We start from the raw sequence: 19,182 nt of genomic DNA on the forward strand, positions 1-19,182 counted from the left end.
GAACTGGAAATTATTCAAAGGCACTGACCCCAGTTATTCTGCAGGGACATAGAAAGAAATAGCTGCCAATCTAGATCCATAAAGAAAATATGGATCTATGGAGGGTGCTTAGAGACTGTGGTTGTACTCTTTTATGGGTATAGGTTACTACTAAAGGTATGACAAGAGAGATAATTTTGAAAGGTGTTTTCTCTAAGACATGGGAAAAAAATTTGCAGCCTTCCTTAATTCTTATCTTAAACTGAGTACTAGGAATAGAAATTTAACTTGACATGTTTTGAAAGTGATTGTATTTATAGGTCAGTGAAAGACTTAAAAAGCTAAGTCCCAAATGCTTGAAGGTATGGAGTTAGATACCTAAGTACCCTTGAGGATGTTGATTTTATTGTTCAACTAAGTAACATAAACTCATGTAAGCTTAGCTAAAATGCATATATGACATAAATGCTCTTTGCAGTATTTTTAACTGAAAGAACATTTCTTCTAAAGAAAGTCCTTCAGAGTGCGCATTTCAATATTAATTTAATCTTTCAACTTCCATCTGTAAGGTTGTGAGGATAAAAAAGTTGGTCATACTGGTATTCCTTAACTAAGAATTGTAATTTCATTCTTGTATTATTGTTCTGCGACTGATTTTTTATCTACTTACCAAAGAAAATAGCAGATCACTCCAGATGAAATTAAAGCTTGGAAGAGGTCAGCCTCCTAGAGAGATAAAGCTATGGAATTTAGAAATTGAAGGATTATTAGGGATATGAATGATATTGATTGAGTTACTCGGCTGGATTTGTTGCTACCATCAGAATTTCTTCTGTGAATTGAAGGTATGTCTCAATGATTTACACAGATTTAAGCAGTTTCCATGCACTTCCACTGAAGGCTGCCTGTGCTTGGATGGGAAAAGCAATATGCATTGCTCACTGGAACACTTGTGATGTTCTCATGTGTGCCTTGTTGAATCTACACAGGACAAGTAGAACTATGTTTTCCATGTTACTGTAATTCCAGTTCCCAATGTAGATGAATTTTAACGTCACATTGGAAGGCACAAAGAGATGGCAAGCATTTCTAGTTTTATGTTTCCTTTCTGTGAACTGGGATCCCTTTGTGTGATAAAAGAAGTGACTAAAAGCAGCCAGAGTAGTTTAAGGAAGCCAGTCTGTTCATGATTGTTACTGCTCAGCATATTTTCTCTCAGCTGCTGGCTGAGGTGCTGCTCATTCACCCCCAGCACAGCCCAAGGGAGCCCCAGGCTGCTGCTGCCTGTTCAGAGCAGGCAGGCACCACTGGAGCACCATGCTGCTCCTCCCAGGGACAGCTTCCACTGGGCCAGGCTGCTCAAAGTCCCATCCAACCTGGCCTTGAACATTCCTGGGAATGGGGCATCCACAGCTGCTCTGGGCAATCTGTTCCAGTGCCTCTCCACCCTCACAGCAAAGGATGTCTCCCTAATCTCTATTCTGAACCCACCCTCCTTCACTTTGAAGCCATTCCCCCTTGTCCTATCGCTGCATGCCCTTATTAAAAGTCCCTCTCCAGCCCTCTTGTAAGCCACCTTTAGGTACTGTAAGTCTGCTATAAGATCTCCCAAGAGCCTATTCTTCTCCACAAAGAACAATCCCAAGTTCTTATAGTTATTTGTTTTTGATAAAGCAACTGGGGTAATTCTGGCACCTGAAGAAGTTCAGTCCTTGACTTAAATCAGTAATTTAAGAAACTCATAATATGATATAAAATGAATTATGATGATTTATTCAAATGTTGGAATCTGGCAGCATAGTTCTAGTTTCCAATTATCATCCAAATATCCCAATCTATTAATTCTAAATTTAAATTTCATATTTTTATGTATAATACTCATTATTTCATTGCTTCCATGTTGTGGTATTGCAAACTCTGTTTCTGTACTTTGATAATATTTTGAGGCAGCACTTCCAAAACCACACTCAAGTCAATCTTATAAAATCACTATTGCATGTTTCTTCAGTGAGTAGAAATACCTGAATAATTTTATCCAGATTTCAGAAAAGTGTATGAGGAGTAAAACAAAAGCCTGTGCATGCTCTTGTTGTTGGTCTTATCTGTGCAGTTCCAGATGTTCAGAAAACTTTCTAGCTTTGTAAAATACTGCCCTCAGAAGTTTAGTAACTTTAGAGAAACAGCATGTTAATGTTGCAATTTTATCCCTTTAGTGAGTGGACTAAAATATTTGTAAACTATTGCTGTACTACATATAAAATTTCCCATGTTGCTCTACAACTTGTCCCGTTCATATTCCACTCAATATTTTAAAAGCAGTGCTCAATTAACAGAACACCTGGAAAGGGATAGCTCATGAGAAGGATATTATGTTCCATTTTTTTTTTGTCATGCAGATAATAACTGAGTTTGGTACAAGGGGGAGATAAATAAAGGAAAAAATGGGAAAATGTGCTTCAAAACAGACTGAGAAAAAGTTTAGGTTGGGGTTTGGGTTTGATTGATGGAAGAGCTGCAAAATAGGTCATCACATCAAGGGCAGTTTTCAGCTTTTCATATGAGTAATGAGCACCTGTGTTTCTTAACCAAATAATCAAAAAGGAAAAATCATCTCAGAATAGAAGAAATAGTTTAAAAAGTTATTTCTGAGCGACTCCAGGCAACTGAATAATATTGAGCTTAGAAATAGTTGCATGCTAACAAGAGGTGTCTATGTCTACAGATTTATGTGTGTTTGCCTTTGTTTTCATAGGATCAGACAAAAGTGGGGACTCTATTAGCTGTTAGAACTAGTTTTTAGCATTGATGTAAAATTATTTTTGTGACCTCTTAAAGATTTAAAGAGGAAAAGTTGCGAGGCATAAAATATTAGTTTAAATGATTTCATGGAAAAAGAGAAAAATATGTTAAAATTCAAAGAAAGCTGTAATCTTAGAATGGGGATCTTGTTAATTTTGGCATCCCCAGGATGCCTACACAGCTTTGGAAATATTTTGCAGGACTTACAGTAAGGCTCCACACTCCTGAGGGTGTAGTTGGAAGCCAAATGGCTCAGCTGATAATGTCAAATGTGCTTGTAGAGAGCCCTGCTGACATTGCTTTGATGCCTAGGAGTCAGATGTCTCAGTCTGACATTGCCAGTCTTGGGGTCCCTTCAGGGTCAGAATGGAGAAATTGAGATATCCTGAGCTCAGATTCTCTAATCCTTAAGTAGGTCAGCTGTATTCCATCTGAAGCTGCCTGTTTGATGATAAGGACAATCCTAGAGCGACTAAGTCAGACACTCAGTCGTGTGGAGCAGAATTAATTTCCCTGCCCTGAATCAGTGAGTGATGTGAAGTGTCCCAGATGCCCTACTGCTATCCTAGAAGGGTCCCTCCCTGGGCTCTGCCAGCCAGCCACAAAAGCACCCTTGGCCTTATGGAAACTTTAAATCTTTAATTAAAGTGAAATTTATGCTGGCCCTAAGAGGTTCTTTTAACAATGAGAAATGTCTTATAGCCCTAATTCCTCACTCTCAACATAGTTTATGCCCCTGCTCAAAAGAAAGAGGATCCAGAATGGAAGATACTGCAATGACTTCTTGAAATGGTGTAAAGTGAGTGAGAACTTGATGTTCCAAATGGCCCTGGACTTCAAAATGGGAATGTCTGTAGCTCACCCACTGGGAGAAAATAGATGTTGAGAAAGATGTCAGCAAGGAGGAAACAGGGCTAGTGAAGCAAGTGTTGTGGCCAATGTGAAACAGCTTGTCTTGGCTGGATCTGTGTTGTCAGCAAGGCTGGGGTTCCAGAGGCTGCACAGTTCAGCCAAGTTTTCTACAGTGAGCCACCTACAGCTGCCACCTTGGTAGGTCTGTGAGGTAAATAGTGAGCTGCAAGCATTTCCTCCCATACAGTTAGATGTGTTTCCTTTTAAGTGCTTCCTGAGCCTTTTGAAAGTGAAGGCAGCATTGAGAAAATGGGTCAAAATAGTGAATGAACTGGGATGGCAGGCTGCATTTGGCTTATTGGCCATTCTTTGGCCATCTCTGGTCTGATCTACATCTACATCTACATCATCTACATCTACATCTACATCATCTACATCTACATCTACATCTACATCTACATCTACATCTACATCTACATCTACATCTACATCTACATCTACATCTACATCTACATCTACATCTACATCTACATCTACATCTACATCTACATCTACATCTACATCTACATCTACATCTAAAGTTATCACAGCTGTTTTACTTCCCTTGCTGGATATCCTCCAATTCTCACCCTTTATTTAGGAGAAATGTATAGAATTTATTACAAATGAATGCGCTTTCATTCCAGATATGTTGCTTAGGAAGGGAGCATATGGAATTCACAGGAGTACTTCCTGCTTAGTGCCTCAATACAGGAAGAAATTTAAGCAGAATAAAATTCCAAAGACAAACTTCAGGCAATTTCTAATGTTTTAGTTTTTTTCTTTTTGGTCTTTCTCTCCTCTGCAGAATCTCAGACCCATCTTCAGCAGGACACACACACTCTCCTTTGGGGGACTAGTTGTGGTTTCACTGCCTGTTTTGGCTTGTTACCTTGCCAGTCTCAGCTATGGGATATAAGCTCCTCTGAGCTTTCTCTAGGGAACTATGGCCTGGAACCAGTAACTTACTGGAGCATTACTATCAAAGCAACACGTTTCACATTCTTTGATGGCACAAAATATTCTCACCAAAGGATAAAACCAAAGTATTCAAAAGGACTGTGAGTCTTGGGCCGGATTTTTAGTGTTGACTTGTCCTGGTAGGGAGAAAGAGACTGTGCAAATCATTGAGTCCCATCCAACAGTCCTCAGCAGACAAGAGCAGCTCTTGCAGGTAAATGTTTTTGCTCCCACACACATATCACACCTCTAAGGCACAACACACTGTTGCTCTGTGGGAATGCTGCATGGCATGTCTGGCTGGCTTGCAGAAGCTGGGAATGGATGAAACATAAGTAGAGCAGATGGTGTCGCTGGAAACTGCCAGCAGGTAAGAAATCTCTAATGACCACACTAAGATTTTGCAAAATTCTCTGGTTTAGTCTGAATTGGGTGGATTTTCATGGGAATAAAAAAGAGCACATTCCTGACACCAGGAGGATTATTGTCAAATCACAAGTACTTCAATTTACACACAACCTTGATATTTTCAGTAAACAGTCATGAATTTTAAAAACCTTACTAAGCCTAACATATTTCCTCTAGCTACAGCAATGATTCCACCTTTTTAATGGAAACCTTTTCAACAAAATCAAGACTGAGGCGGCACCTTGTACAAAACTTTTGAGTCTGAACAGTTGAAGTGTGACAAGCTTACAGTATGAAGAAAATTAGGTGAAAAAATAGAATATTCAACTATGGTAATCACTATCAGGAGTACTTGTAAAAGTATTTCATAGCAGTTTGAAAAAGGTATAGTGATATATTTTTTGATTAGGAAAATGAATATATTTCAGCATCTGTGAAAACATTTAAGACATTAGAAAACAACAGCTGAACTTTGTGCAGATTAGCAAAATACAGATGAGTTTATTACTGTTGAATTCCCTTCTTCAGCAAACCATACCCATTAGGAGGAAGACCTGAAATGCCCAGTAGCCACTTCTCATTCAAACTTCCAATATTCTTGCACATAAAACTTTATGAGGTTAAATAATAGAAAAAATTAAATTTACTATTATTAAAAAAGTCACTTTCATCTCATCTGCAGAGTTTTTGATTGTTCTCTGCATAGGCTGTTATAAAGTTAACCTTGGGTAAACCTCTGGGATTTAAAACAAATTATATTCAAAAGTTCTCAGGAATAATTTCTGTAGATATCAAATCAAGAAAATAAATTAATTATTTGCTTTAATCAGGATGCAATATGTCTACCTACACCACCTGCAGAGCATGAAATGTCTTTGTCTCTTATCTCTTCAAGGTTTTCCTTTCATTGGCTGCTGATTACATGACCTCTGGCAATAAAGTATTTAATAGTATTATTTCCATCTGTCCACCTGGATCAGATTTGCAGTGACATGTTGGAGTTTGGGGGTTTTTTTGGCCACAATTTAAATAATGACCTAATTTTTCATACAGTGCACACTAAATTTTTAACTATTTGGAAATCTCAAATATAATTTAAATAATTGATCTTACTTTTTTGCTTCTACTAAAAGTCAACAAAAGGTCAACATAAACAAATTGATAGCATTTTTACTTTCTTATCAAAAGGGCTGTGGAGTACAGAATAGGGATTATTTTATATCTTTTTTCCCTGTAAATTTGTTTTGCAGAAAAGAAACAAAGCTCCTGAGTAATTCTGGAGCACTACAAAATCAGAGCCACAATGAGCCTCAAAAGATGATATATCCCACCTTTTTTCCCCAAGGACAGTTCATTTATCTCTGAATTATTGGCAGGCAGATGGTTGTGCAACACTTTATTAAAAATACTCGTGATGGAGATTTCACAGGTTCTGCAAGCCATAATTCCTGCATTTCACCATTTCAAAAATGAGAAAGTTTTTCCACATGGTTTGTCTAAACCTTTTGATATTAAGTGATAAACTTAGTCAGGCTTTGTTTTGTAAGGGTGGGTGTTTTTTGTAGTATTTTCATTAATATCTTCAATAGGACACAGTATTGATAGTAGTAAAAAGGGGTTTCAGGGAACCTTTTTCTTAATGTCTTCTACTAGGAAAAATATCTTTTCTTAGCAGACTTGAAATTTATAACTTTTCATCTATGAAACTCTTTGCATTGTGTTACTATGATAAGAACTGAAGGAAATAATGCCCATATTTGTCAGATGGCTACACATAGTAGGTCAACTAACAATTCTGAGTTTTTGTGATCCAAGGTATGTACTAACTGTGTCCTGGTCATGTCCTGTAACTGTTTGGTGTCCTGCAAAAAGCACTCTTATCTCAGTCAAGGTAAGGTCTGAGAGACTTGTGTAGCTAATCTGATCATATCATAAAATAAAATTTTTCTAAGTACTGAGGTGAGAAATTTTACTTGCAACACTATTTATAACTGTTTTTGGGTTTTTTCCACTACTAATTAATATAAAATATGGCTGTTCAGTCAAAGCATTGTCTCTATAAACACACTTGCCATTTTCAGTATTTTTGCCATTAAACACCTGCTGAATTTTCATGACAGTGGGCTTGCTCACATGCTTGCAGAAACTTTTCTGGACCAATCATTTTCTCACTGACAATCTGCATGTGTCTGTCATGGTTTGACCTCAGCCAAGAACTATGAGCAGTGAGCTGCTTGCTCACTTCTCTTTGGGGGAATGGGGGAGGGAATTAGAAAAGTGGGAAAACCTGTGGATTACAACATGTTGACATTTTAATAGGTAGAGCAGAAGTCACATGCACAAGCAAAGAAAAAAAAATCATTTGCCATTTCCCATGGCCAGTCATCTCCAGGAAAGCAGAGCTCCATCAAGCACAGCAGTGGTTTGGGAAGGCAAACCATCACTCTGAATTTCCCCCTCTTCCTTCTTGCCCCAGCTTTTACTGCTGAGCATGGTACCCTTTGGTCATATCCCTTTGATCAGCTGGGATCAGCTGTCCTGATTGTGTCCCCTGCCAAGTTCTTGTGTACTCCCATCCTCCTTGCTGGTGGATGGTGTAAGAAGCAGAAAAGGATCTGATTCTGTCTAATAGCCACTTAAAAATAATGAAGTCATCCCTGGATTATCAACTCTGTTTTCACCACAAGTCCAAAACATAGTCCATACTGGCTTCTGTGAAGAAAATTAAAATTACTGACCAAAAGCAGTACAGTGAGTTATTGACTTCTTAGCTCATAAGGTTTCTTGGCAAAATTGGTTGAAGGGAATTATGCATGTGGTCATGGAGCAAAGCTCATCTATTCCAAGTGGGATGTCCTTCAATCTGATTTCTGACATGTGTCTGAAATATTCCAGTAGGCCTACTTTATTTCTTTAAATTTAAAAAGTTCTGCTCAAAACATATTGTTTTGTCCTGAAATAATGTGTCATATATTCAGATTGAGAGGAATAGGATACAGAAAATTATTTTCCACCTTCCTTATTCAAATACTCAGTTGCTTTGCACCTTAACCCTCTCTGAGAAGTGGAGCTCTGACACAAAACCAGAGTATTAGCTTTAGAGGATAATCACAGTGTTTCTGTCAATGCCTATTTCTACCAGTGCATGCTTTCCTGTATTGTGCAGTTATTAAGGGAAGAATTTCAGGAGCAATATGAGAGTTTTTTTTTCCCTCAGAGTGATATTATTAAAAAACAGAGAAGTTGCCATACAAGGCCACATAATTGCTGTAAGGTGCAATTATTCTGGTGTCAGTCATAGATGCTTCAAAGGAAACATACAAGTTTTGTCATAAGCAGGGGTAGTAAATCCTGCTTTGTCTTGATCTAGAAGAATTAAAAGTTTGGTTTAAGAGCTGCATCATGAAGGCTAATATTTCTTCCAGAAGTGCATTGGTATGAGCATTGGTATGAGCTATTAATACTCTGTCTGTTAGCAATAAAAAATGTTCAAGCTTCTTCCAAATTCAATTAAATTTCTGTATGGAGCAACTTCCTTCAGGTACAGGTTTCATGCATTGTGTTTTTACTGTGAGTAAAAGTATTTCCTCATGCCAGTTTTGATTATGCCCCAGTGGAAAGTGATTTCCAAATACAGGAAAAAAATGAACTCTAAAGAGCTCATAAGCAAGACACTGCAAATTTCTGTTGTGTGGGCAAAGTGAATCACTTTGAAAAGGTTGCAGTTATATGGAAGAGTGGAGGACAGGAACAGGCCAATGCATTGACTCAGAAAATGCAAAATTAATAATTATGTGGGGAAACAGTGGAAATATGAAAGATGAGCTGCTGTTTGGGGTGAAATTGCAGAGTTAAAGCTTGCTTTCTTGTTCTTGAAACAATTAAAAGGTGCCCTTGAGTGTGTGGTCAGAAGTGAAAAGAGAATTACTATGACTGACCAGCATGCCTGTTTTATATTTCCCCAGAATTTGTTATTATGTCCTTAAAACTGTGGTTGACAGGAGGTAATTTGACAACAGGATTTAATCTTATACTAGAGGTTTGGAAACCAGAGCATGATTATCTGTAACCTGCAGACAGTGGAGCTCCTGCAGATTGACAGCAATGCAGTTCAAAAACAGAATCTAGCCTGGGTCACCTGGTTCTCTGTATGAGCAATGTTGCTTAAAAAATGTAACACAGTGATGATTTTTAAGGAAGGCAATTTTCTCTCCTTGATACTTGAAAAGGAAGAATAATGATGACTAAAGAGACAAAAGCAAAATGAGTAAATGCAAACCACCACTCTAAGTACTTTTAAGAATACATGTTGTGTTCTTCTTGCATCTCCGGGAGAAACCAGAAATAATTATTTCAAGTGAAGTGTGGGAGTATCTTGAATTATCCAACATTTCACAACAGTTATTTATGCTTTCTCTTAATAACAGTTAAAAAGTTTGTGTCAATGAGGCTTTTCATGTGGAGGGCTGAGAGTATCATATGAAGGGCTGAAGAATGTGTTTTAAGAGATTGTAATTCAGGTATCTAATGTGTTATTAAATATTTTTTCAACAACTTTTACATCACAGATTATGCATGTGAGTGAAGTCAACGGGACTTTACATGCCAAAGAGATCCATGACCATAAACCTTAGAGAAAGATCAAGTGAAAAGAACAGTAACCAGGAATATGATATAAGTGTTTTTGTATTTTCTAAGCTTTCTTTAACATGTGGCCATTGTACAAATGGTTGAATTACAGACCTCATGAGACCGTTTCTAGCTTGAATGACCTAAGAACTGATGAGACCACAATATTCAAAAATTTTTCTTTTCACATGTGCTACTTTATATAAGACAGAAATGTTGTCTTGTATTACTCTGAAATGTCATTTTTCAATAAGATTCACATGGAAAATTGTTAACTCACACCCACCTTTTATTTTTTAACCAATTGCAAATATATGTAATCACATCCAAAACATTGTGGATTATGACCAGGACCAGCTGGATGATACATTGCTTCCTTATACCACCATTACATATTCAACTAATATGCTTAGAATGCAATCTACTTATGTCATTACATCTTTTAATTAATATTTCTATTTATAGGGAGATCACAGATAAGGTATGAATGTTTCAGTCTCCATGAATGGCTCCCTGGGATGATGTAACCCAGTGATAAATGAAAACACACATAGCCAGACACTGTGCTGACCTTTATTCAGCTTTTCTTGCATGCTGGCTAGTTCTGTAAAATTTCTAGGGAATACTACTTCTATCAGGTGCTACTTCTATGAGACAACTTGGTGAGTACCACTTGCCACTCAAACAAAGCATCCTGGAGATGAATAATGTAAGAGTATTCTGAATAATGTATTGTAATACATTTTAACCTCAAAATCCAAAACAATTCTCAGGAAAGTTGATTTCCATGTCTTAACATCTTAAAATTCCACAACTCTAAAAATTCCTAGAAAGCACTGATCTCTGAAACCTACAAGTATAATTTCACATTTTCTGCATTATTTAACCTTATTTATCTGTTATGCCCCAAAGAATGTTAGTTCTGACTTCCTTACTAACAGGGGATATTGAAAGTGTAGCTAATTTTGCTTTTGTGATCTCTGTACCTGCAGTCACTGGCCCTAACTGGAGTTGAAACTTGTTTCTCATAGTGAAGATTCTGGCTTTTTTTATTTGATGCCTTATTTCAAGTCTTTGCACTGACATATATGAACACTGCTTTTTGCCTCTGGGGAATTACCCTAATTATGCTGACTGAAATTTTAATCTTTCAAAGTACTGGAGTTCAGATTTATTTTAGCAGAGTAAACAAGTGTTAAAAGAATTATTGAGAAATTAAAGCAGCCATGGTAATAGATAATTTTAGTTTCTTAATTGAATAAATTAATTCTTGCTTAATTATTTTTTACACTGTCTTTACAAATCTTCATAATAATATCTGAAAAGAAACTCTGAAACTAAGAAATATAATAAAATTCATAAAATGCTGTGGTTCACCCACACTTCAGGTCTTTTTTTTGTGTGAGGAGTCCTTATGGAATTAAATAATTTTATGTGAAAGATGTTCCAACCTCATATTCACTAAAAGATTCTTTTGATTATTTAATTTCCTTCTATGCAGTGTAGGAAAAGCGCAGAAGTAAATAAGTTTTCTTGTAAGATTTTCTCTTCATAGCAACTACTACTGGACATATTCTGGGAGGTGGATATAAATCTGTACAAAGGGACTGAAAAGGAAATAAATAAGCTTTATTGATCTCTCTTGTTGCTCTGAGAAATGAAACTGGGAGCGTCAAAACTTTCCAGTCCTTCTCAGCTACAATAAGTCAATCTCTGGCCTCCAGAGAAAAAGCTGGAGATTTTATTCTGGTGATTTCTAGTGTGAATTGAAGCCAGTTTTGAAGAAGAACACAAATAATACCTTGAGCTAAGAGTAAAGCAGAAAAAAATTTCTATCAAGGAGTTGGTTTCATTACTTTTAATTCAGTATTCAAGAACAAGTTCTCAACTTTTTTAGGCGTTTTCTGTCACAATTCAGGTCACATTATGGGTGATGATTGGAACTGGTAAGACAAAGTTTAACTAGGACAGTGAGTCAGGCAACTCCCACTATTGTGTCTGCAAGTCACCCCTACCATGTTAGCAATATCTGTTTGGCTACATTTTTAACACAGTTTCAGTGCTTAAAGGGAAAAAATTCTTGGAAACAACCAGCTTTTATCAGCTTTTAAAAAAACCCGACAAACCACAAAGACCTCAACAAATCCATTCAGAGAAACAGGGGGAGAAAGAAGGAAATCTTGTAGGAAGAAAAACCTGAAATAGGATTGGGTCCCAAAAAGAAACAAGAGAATATTGGATAACTCTTTCCTGGAGAGACCCCACACAAAGCACCAATAAATCCTGAATTCTCTTCTGCATTTTTTGACACAGCTTTGTTGGAAAGCTGGTGACTCTGCTTTATTCAGACTGTGGAATACTTTCTGTCTGGGTGCTAAAGGTACTTATCAGGATGGTGAAACTGTATCTTGAAATTCCTTTGGGGACAGGAAAGAAATGAGTCAGGCTTACACTTTTTTGGGAAGCTTGCTACAACCAGCAGGCTATTATATATAATGGAAAATCATGGATACATCACTATTTAAAAGGAAAAATTATTCATTATACATCTATATGTTAATATTGTATTATCTGGTCTATATTTAATACAATCAAAATCGACAGAGTTCAGTTTGGCTCTTTAAAAGGACGGTCTAGCCCTCCCTTGGAGGGATTCACAGCTGTGATGATTAAAGGGACAGGAGTGCTTATGCCTTGAACTGCAGGACTTGTCTGTAGCAGGATCATCCTGTAGCACATTATCCATGTGATGATTTTGAATGAGAGTTCTTCTGGTTCAGGGCACTGGATGTTTGGGCTCTTATTCTGAGCTAACTTTCTCCTCCTATATCATGTTCTGTGGGAAAATCTGTAAGGTGAGCTTCTCTTTTTGGATGTTTTCCACACATTAGATACTGCAGCACCTGACCTAGAAAGCTCTTTGTTCTTTAGTGGATCTAAGGGAACTTGGAAGATTATCCACAGGTATATGGAACAGGAGGGGAATAGGAACAAAATTAATTATGACTGTGCTCAGTTCCTGCGCAGTGCTGCAACAAGTGGAGTATTGAACTGGAATATACAGAACAGCCTCTTCTGTCTCTATACCTGGTATCTATTGAATTGTTTGAGACTGAACTTATATAAAATTAAACCCTATGATCTTCTCCTATTTTTTATGCACTTTTATCCCTGTTCAAAAACTGAAGCAAGCAGGAGGCTGCCCTGGGAGGAGAACCAATCAGCATCTGCAACAGTCAATAGTTCTGTAGCTATAACTCTAATTTTATCACATATCCAACTGGGAAAGGATGAAGGACTCACCTGAATCCTACTCAAAGAGAAGTATCTACATGAGTAGAGAGAAAACAAAATGGAAGAAGAGAAAGCCAACATTTATGCATTTGCAAGGTTGGACATAACTTTTGGTTTCTGTACTGTTTCAGAACTGAGAATCCTTTACCTCATCTGACATCCCTCTGGAAGGAACTCTACATTGGCAGAAATACCATTTTTCACATGGTGAGGTGTTGTAATATTTGCTGAGGACATAATTACTGTTTGTTTGGGTTTTTTTTTTTGGTTTATTTTTTTTTTTGTGTGTGTGGGAGAGCTTTGCCTGCTTACCAAATGGATGATGCTATGGTGAGGTGGATGTGTGGCTTTGTTCACCTCTTCTCAGGAAGGCCCAAAGCAAAGCAGCTATTTTCAGCAGACTGCCATTTGTGTATCATTTTGCTTCACAGTGAGAAGAAAGCTATTGCTGAACAAAACACTTGTGGCTGCCTGATGGAGTGACTGATTTGCTGTCTGTCATTACTCACTTTGGGATAGGGTAATGGGGTTGCTGTTCTCCTTGGCAAGATAAATGACTCTGAAGGATGAGCTAATATCTGTACTGCAGAGTTGATTTTTTTCTAGTTCCATGACTGTCCAAAAGTAGGCACTGTCACCCTGCTGGGAAGGCTTCTAGCCCCACCTATTGTCAGTCTTGCTGGACACACGGTGTAAGATTCCAATCAGACAAGACAAAAAATAAAGGCATTCTATCTTTTTGCTACAGAATAAAGGAATAAGATTTGGAAGAGCAGTACCTGCTTTGGAGATCTTTCAGTCTGCACTGCAGTTGAGCTGAAGCTACAAAGAGAAACACAGGAACCTATGATGCAAAAAAAAAAAAAAAAAAAAAAAAAAAAAGTTATTTTTCTTGTTGTTATAGTAATAGAATCTCCAATAGGTTGTAGATTCATTAAACTGGTTACCCTGGGTCGACTGATAATTCTCTGTTTGATCTGTGTATTGAGTCTGGCTGGGATGGAGTTAATTTCCCCCACATCAGCCCTCAGTGCTGTGCTTTTCCCTGGTAGCTGCAAAGGTGTTGATAACACACCAGTGTTTTGGCTGCTGCTGAGCAGTGCTGGCACACATCAGTGCTGTATCCCCACCATTCCACTCCCAAGCATTAGGCTGGGGGGAGGCAATACCTTGTGAAGGGACACAGCTTGGAGAGCTGACCCCAGCTGACCACAGGGACAAAATATTTGTCTGCCCAAGCAGCCACTGCATGTGCTGAGGTCCTGCTTCCTGGCAAGTGGCTGGGCATTGTTTGCTGATGAGAAGTAGAGAATAAAACTTTGTAGTTTTTCCTCTGCTTGTGCAGGGATAGCTTTTCAGTTTTACTCACCTGCTTCCATCTTATTCTCCTTTCTCCCCTGTCCACTGAGGAAGGGGAGTGATAGAGTGGTGTGGTGGGATCTGGCATCTTTTTTAATAGTGGGATACCAAAACTGGGCTAACAACTCTTTCATCTTTCATAGGGGGTGGATAACTGGACTCTGTCTTCTCCTGAAAATCCCTATGTTTCTGGAAGAGGGAAGAGGAGGGGGAAGATAGGAGAGGAGAATGTGTTTATATTACATTCTCTTACATAAGCATGAGCACAGTGGGGCAAATTTTAATCCTGGTATTTCCACAGCTTTTAATAACTGATTTGCAAAGTTAATAATGTGCTTCCTGTGTGGGGCTTTTTGTGTGATTTTTGTGCTGACAAACCCAGAACACCACAGGAGCTAAGTGTGTGCAAGGGCAGCAGCAAAGCCCCATAGACCTCACATTGTAACAAGGCCACAGCAGTGACTGATGAAAAGGTGAGGAAATGCCTGTATAATGGAAAGAAAAGTGGAGTGTTCAGCTTTAGGGCATGATAGGTTTTCTGTCAAGGACAAATAAAAGAAAATTGTTTACTTCCTATACTGTTTCTTTAGAAGTTAATTTCCTTTCAGTTTTGGATTAATTTAAAAAAATGTCATGAAAATGGTGAAGAAAGGAGCTTCAACAGATAGCAATGACTGCTTAGTACAGATGCACTACAATAAACTGGCTTCAGGCAGCCACAAAGTAAATTCTGAAGGTTTGAACAGGGAGGTAAATCATTGTTCTGGGCTCCATTCAATCAGCTCTGAAGGACTTCTTCACTGAAAGCAAACCTGCTCTCCAGGGCATACTGTGGCTTACTTAGAGCTCCAATACTCCATAATCTTCCATATCAAACCTCTCAACAGGAGCTTTGAACTGTCTGTCTCCTTGGGGAAGATTTAGCTATCTCTGAAAGACCACATGTCCATAAAATCAGCTGCACTCCCTACTTCAGACTTGGATGAAAGTGCAAACCTCCACCAACAGACAGAGAATTTTCCTTTATTGCTAAAGGCAAAATGACCCAATGCTTCAGGGAGGACACTACTGATAGGCACAGGGCTAAAATATTTGTGATATGGAGCATCAGATAAGTTGCCACAAAGCCAGATGTTACCTTCCTTTTCACCATAAGACAACATTCATCCTATCACCTGAAGGTAAAAAGCAAAATGGAAGTCCATTGTCTCTACTTCTTTCTTTCATATTTTCTTCTTTTACACTTCTCTAAATGTCTGATTTAAATCTCTAAAACCTGAACACTTCTAAGTTCTTTGCTCCCAACTTTGAGTATAATTAATCTTTCTTATCAAATATGTGCATAACCAAATGTAGGTTTCCTCTGTTTGGGAAAAATTCAGCATGGAAGACTGAGCACAGAGCTTATGCTGTGTGAATTTGTTCATATCTACAGGTGCAAGGGGGGCCAAGCTAGAAATTCCCAATGCCAGCAATGGAGTAATGTGGCTTCCAGCTCTAGAATAAGATTCATCAGCTTGTCTGCACTCCACTGCTTGTAGAATGGCTGTTATTCATGCAATGAAGACAATACAAGTGTTCTTGAAGTTGCAGCATTATAATTGATGTAGTATCTTTGTAAATGCTGAAATAGGTTAAACAAAAGTTTTCTTAAAAGAATAAACAGGGAGAAAACCTTTTGATGCAGTGTAATATTTGGTGTTGATTTTTCCTATTTTCAAATTACCTTTCTTTAGCAAGTTTTCATTTCATGTAATTTGAGTTAGTCAAAATCAGAATTAAACAAGTAATTTCTGGTGAAATTGAATATTTTCATTTACCCAATATATTGTTTCCAGATTTTTATTTTGTATACAATGCACATTTTGTTTATGGATTTATTTATTACTTTCATTGTCTTTAAGAACACAAAGTGTTTTCTCAGTCTCAGGCACAAAATGAAAGAAAAAAACTTGCATTAGCAGAGCAGGAACTATGCTTTTAATTTTGCAGGTTGTGCTCAAACCATAATCTATTCCAAAAGGATACAAAAGGAGAGGTGCCTGGGGATTGCCCAGGAGGTGATGGGGGCAAGGTTAATTGTGTTGGCTGGGACAAGGGCAGCAGCTCTGGCATGGGCAGAGGAGGTGGCTGTAAATTGTGGGATGTGCCACCGAGTGTGTGCACAGGTGAGAAGCAGCACAGATGTGGTGCAGGGAGCTCTGAGCACAGGTGAGATGCAGCACAGATGTGGCTGCAGGGAGCTCTGTGCACAGGTGAGATGCAGCACAGATGTGGCTGCAGGGAGCTCTGTGTGCAGGTGAGATGCAGCACAGATGTGGTGCAGGGAGCTCTGTGTGCAGGTGAGATGCAGCACAGATGTGGCTGCAGGGAGCTCTGTGCACAGGTGAGATGCAGCACAGATGTGGCTGCAGGGAGCTCTGTGTGCAGGTGAGATGCAGCACAGATGTGGCTGCAGGGAGCTCTGTGTGCAGGTGAGATGCAGCACAGATGTGGTGCAGGGAGCTCTGTGCAGGTGAGATGCAGCACAGATGTGGCTGCAGGGAGCTCTGTGCACAGGTGAGATGCAGCACAGATGTGGCTGCAGGGAGCTCTGAGCACAGGTGAGATGCAGCACAGATGTGGTGCAGGGAGCTCTGAGCACAGGTGAGATGCAGCACAGATGTGGTGCAGGGAGCTCTGTGTGCAGGTGAGATGCAGCACAGATGTGGTGCAGGGAGCTCTGAGCACAGGTGAGATGCAGCACAGATGTGGCTGCAGGGAGCTCTGTGTACAGGTGAGATGCAGCACAGATGTGGTGCAGGGAGCTCTGCACAGGTGAGATGCAGCACAGATGTGGCTGCAGGGAGCTCTGTGTACAGGTGAGATATAGCACAGATGTGGCTGCAGGGAGCTCTGTGTGCAGGTGAGATGCAGCACAGATGTGGTGCAGGGAGCTCTGTGTACAGGTGAGATGCAGCACAGATGTGGTGCAGGGAGCTCTATGTGCAGGTCCTCCTGCAGCATCACACCTCTGGTGTTCCTGTGTTTAGTACAAGAATCACAAATTGGCATCCTGTATGATCTTGCCATTTGCTGACCTGTTCCTTCACCCCATCTTGCTACAGCTAATTCTCATGAGCAGCACATCTGTCCTTCTTTGTGGTCTGACATGGGTCCCTGATGAGGGGATGTGAGCCACAGTAAGATCCCAGAGCAGTCAAGAAGCTGAAACAAAGCCCCAAGGCAGCAAAGAGCAAGAGTGAAATGTGCCACCTCTGAATGTCATCACCCATGTTTCGGTGTCATCCTGCCTCTCCACAGACACTGACTGCCTAGCAGAGGGGTATAAAGCATCATTATGTCAGCACAGTGTCCTCCTCAGCAGTGCTTTTGTGGTGCACTCTGCATCACAAGGCTGTCCTGGGGACTGAAACAGGCTTGCAGAACTGCCCCTCTAATGCCAGTGCCTGTGTCAGACTCCCTGAGCCTGCAGTTCTACATTGTCACTTCATTATTTACAGTTTTGAGTGCCCTAATTCTGTTTTCCTTCTTTTTCTGCCACTACAGAATTCCATAGGATTTTTCATGCTACACTAACTCATTTTTTTGACTTGAAACTACCTTGTAATTCCTCTTTTTGACTGATTAGTCTCTGAACTGGCAGAGTCTCTCACCCTGAAGGTGTAAGACTGTTCGAACAGTCAGTGAACCAATCTAAATTACTGCTTGTACAAAACCATGTTTGTTAACCCAGCACTTCATGGATCCCCTGCTGAACTCCTGTGCTGGCCATACAAAAGGAAGGATGTCATTCCCTCCCTCCTCCCCTCCCTGCTGTGGAGGGCACTGGGGCACAGGGACCAATTGATGTGCTCCATGTACCTGAAAAGCCACATCCACCCTTGTGGATGGGAGTAAGGTGTTCCAGCACAGACCAGTCACACACCACAGCATGGGGTGATGGTTGGGGTTGAGAACCTGAGTGAAGGAGAGGCTGCTTGAAAACGAAGAGTGGATCTGGGTTTTGGTTTGGGGTTTGGTGCTACTGACCAATGTGATGAAAAGTTGTGCTTACACTGTGCATACAGAGACATTATTGAGTATCTTTAGAGGAGACATGGACTAGTTTAGCCTGGAAATGAGCAGCTCTGGGGGCACCTTTCTGTGGCCTTTCAGTACATAAAGGGGACTTAAAGGAAACATGAAGAGAGAGTTTTTAACTTGTCTTGTAGTGACACGACAAGGGACAACAGATTGAAACTGGAAGATGGTAGGTTCAGAAAGGAAATAAATAAGAAAGTCTTTACTATGGGAATGATGGGGCACTGGCACAGGCTGCCCAGAGAAACAGTGGACATCCCAACCCTAGAGGTGTTAAAGGTTGGATGAGGCTTTGAGCAGCCTGGTGTAGTGGAAGATGTTCTTGCCAAGGAAGATGTCCTTGATAAGGAGTTTGGAACTAGATCCTTAAGACATCTTTCAACTCAAACCATTCTGTGATTCTATGATATCAAGAAATAACTTAGTCAACCTTTGTAGCACATTGAAGCAACATCATACTATTGTTTTGAATTCCTTGTTACATTTCAGCAATCCAGGGAGAGATTTACCCAGACTTTCTGACTTACAGATCTGCTCTAATTTGATCTTATCTTTTTTCCTTTTGGGGCCCAATGTCTTCAGATGGCAAGTCTGAAGACTTATTTTCTGTGAAGTTTAATCTAATCAGAACTTTGTATATAAAGGGTGAAGTGTGAGGAAAAGAAAGTTAGAAGATGTATGTGGACATATTGGAAGACAAAAATTACTAAGAGATAAAGCCAATTAACAACAACCATAAAAGTAATAGTTACTTCTCACGTACACAGCCATGGGCTTAGG

Source organism: Oenanthe melanoleuca, chromosome 2 (assembly GCF_029582105.1).
Source record: "Oenanthe melanoleuca isolate GR-GAL-2019-014 chromosome 2, OMel1.0, whole genome shotgun sequence".
Lineage (NCBI taxonomy): Eukaryota > Metazoa > Chordata > Aves > Passeriformes > Muscicapidae > Oenanthe > Oenanthe melanoleuca.